Source organism: Marmota flaviventris, chromosome 2 (assembly GCF_047511675.1).
Source record: "Marmota flaviventris isolate mMarFla1 chromosome 2, mMarFla1.hap1, whole genome shotgun sequence".
Taxonomy (NCBI): Eukaryota; Metazoa; Chordata; class Mammalia; order Rodentia; family Sciuridae; genus Marmota; species Marmota flaviventris.
In genome coordinates, this window is record NC_092499.1 from 132791094 (window position 1) to 132794272 (window position 3179).

The 3179-nt window shown below is 39.7% G+C and overlaps 1 non-coding gene across 1 annotated transcript; it reads right to left on the minus strand.

Moving 5' to 3' along the window:
* Positions 1–2396: 2396 nt before the first annotated feature.
* On the minus strand, positions 2397–2603 carry LOC114081100 (small nucleolar RNA U3). The gene has a single exon (XR_003580722.1). It is a non-coding gene; the product is annotated as a small nucleolar RNA U3 (small nucleolar RNA).
* Between the last annotated feature and the right edge of the window lie 576 nt (positions 2604–3179).

The following is a 3179-nucleotide window of genomic DNA, read 5'->3' on the forward strand; positions in this document are numbered from 1 at the left end:
TTCTGTGTAATAAGCACTACACTAAGCTTATTACATTGAATTGTCTCCACAACCTAATGACTAGGTTTCTGTATGAGATAGAGCAGGATTGTCCTCTCTTCTTATGTGTTCTATAAAGCAGCTAATACAAACTAAAATCACATTCCCATTTTTTAGCCATTGAAAAGCAGGAATGAGTTCAGAGGAGAGTGAGTGGACTGGAAAAAGAGCAGAAGATATGTGGGTGGAGTTCCTGGAAGACAGGAGAGGCCTCTGAGAGCAGGATGCCCACCCATCTGTGCTCTGCAAGGATGCAGCTGGAAAGTCTCCAGGGCCCTGCAGAGGTGAGTGCAGAATGACAAGAGGCCCACAGAGAGCAGCAGTACTGACAAAGGCTGTAGAGCACAGGAACAGGGTGCCAGACACTCGATTAGATTAAGAACACATGCTGGCAAGTTTGCACCCTCTGGGGAGAGCAATGGATGGGAGACTGAACTGGACCTCCTGGGATGCTCCTCTGCTCTATGATTCTGGGCTTGGATGAGGATGTGGTCAGAGAACAATATCACCCAGTGAGAGCTCAGAGGATAGACAAGGGAGATCAGCTTCTGGAAGAACATTTCCTCTGTTTATTCATTATCGCGTAAGCAAAAGGTGACCAGCACAGTGATTTTGCCTGGAATCACTTGTAATCAACACAGTTTCTACAGACTTCCCTGGGTTTTCCCTCAATGAACTAGTTTAATAGTGATGAGTAATTTTATCTGACTTCACTATGACATCAACTGGCGCATCTCCTGAAGCAGCCTTTGTCTGTGGACTGCCCTTCAGGGGGCATATTTATATTTATGTCTCGTTTATTTTCCTCCTCTGAGGATTGTGGTTTTCTGGGACAGAAGTAAATTCTGCTGTAAGAGAAAATGGAAACCCCACTTGTTCAATAGATGATAAGTCCCATTTCCTCTCTCCTTTTTTCAAAATCACATGTCCAGAGTGATCATCATGCTTGAATTACTGGATTTGCCATACCCATATTTCATGAGTATCTGTGGCATTTTTGCCTGTCATTTGGCCTGGGGTTTTTGTTGTTGTTGTTGTTTATGGTATTAATTTTCTATGATATTCACTTCACCAGAGAGTGGATATAATGTACATTCATGGATATTCACTGATCACTCAGTTTTTGCAAACAGACCTATCATTCACTGGTCACTTTCCACTTACACAAGAGCATCTGCCATTCTAATACTGGACAGCCTAGAATGTGTGTGGAGGGGCAAAAAAATAAGACTAGGAAAAATAAAAGATTTTTTTTAAATTTTTATTTGTTGGTGGTACTAATGATTGAACTGGGGGCACCCTACCTCTGAGCTACATCTCCAATCCTTTTTACTTCTTTATTTTGAGATGCACTTTATAAATTGCTTAGGGCCTCACTAAGTTACTCAGGCTGGCCTTGAAATTACAATAACTGCCTCAGCATCCTGAATCTCCACAATTTCAGGTGTGTGTTCCCTGCTCTGGCTAAGAATTTCCTTTTGACTACAGGCCTATGTAGTTCAAAAGTGGGGAGCTGGGGTTGTGGCTCAGTGGTAGAGTGCTTGCCTAGCATGTGTGAGACACTAGGATCCATTCTCAGCACTGCATATAAATAAATGAGTAAAATAAAGGTTCATCAACATCTAAAAAAAAATTTTTTTTTAAAGTGGGGAATGAGGAATATCCCAACCTTGAACAAAATATAAAGTTTTAATCATTAATAAGATCTTAATTACTGAACTGGGACTATTTAGAAGAATGCAGTGACAGGAGGTATTCGTCCACTGTTTTAATTTCTCTGTGCTTCAGTTTTAACTTCCTTTTAAGTATCTTCAAATATACTAATCCTATTCTAAAATGTTTACTTTGTTATTTAAAAATATATTTCAGTTCTCTATTGAAGTATCTATTCTTAGGCTGGAGATGTAGTTCAGTGATACAGTGCTTTAGGGTTCAATCCCCAGTACTGAAAAAAATAAATAATAGAGAAACATCCATTCTTTTCACCCATTTTTCATCACCTTTTCTTCTATTTTCCAAGAAATATTCATCAAAAGAAGACCCCTTCTGCTGACTCCAACTTCAGTGTCATCTCTACACTTGTTTCTATTGACTGTTTCATTTCTTGGTAATTGGTTTCTTTTTCTCCTGCCCTTTTGTATGTCTAATGATTTTAATGCATGACAAATATTGTAGATGGTACATTGCAAAGGCTCTGGATTATGTAATATTCCTTTACAGAGCATGAGCTTTTGTTCTTGCACACAGTTAAATTACCAAGGGATCACCTTGATTATGTTAAGACTTGAGTAAGGCAAATACTTTATAGTTTCACCCTAGAATCCATAGTATAGTTCTTTAAAAAAAAAAAAATGGAGACCACTCAGACTGTGTTCCCTTCCTCTTGCTCTCCAAAGAGGAGAGGAGAACAATCATTAATTGCAATAGGCAGTTGCAGCAAAGCAACACCAAAAATGCTCAGAAGGGAACAGTATGCCTCCTCCTCATGGTTTCTGGTACTCTACACAATCAGAGAAACTTCTCTAGTAATGAACTACAGAAATGATCCCTGAAAGTATAGTATTTACAGTATAGTTCTTACTTCTAATATTCTGGTCCTTATTCTGAGTATATAGTCTTTCTGGAATTTCAATTGGAAGCTCAGGTCTCAACCAAAGATGTCTACTCTGGCTGTTTCCAAACTTCAGTATCTCCCCAGCATTGTCCTATACTGAAGTTTTTACTCAGATCCTCATCATCTTGTCACCTGGTGTCTTATCCTACCTATTCATAGCTTAGAATTCAGCTAGTAATACTATGGGATTTTTTTGGTGGGGGAGGGGCGGCATGACGGAATTTTTCCTACACATTTTCTGAGATTTTTGTTTGTTTGTTTGTTTGTTTGTACATACCAGGGGCACTTAATCACTGAGCCACATCCCCAGCCCTTTTTATATTTTATTTTGAGACAGGCTCTTGCTAAGTTACTTAGGACCTTGCTAAATTGCTGAAGCTGGCTTTGAACTTGTGATCCTCCTGCCTTAGCCTCCCAAGTCTCTCTCTGGCATTACAGGCATGCACTCCACTCAGCCTGAGGATCTTTTCTTAGAGGTCCCTGACTCAAACCCCAGTGGTCTTAGTAACTCTGAACTCCAGTTTCT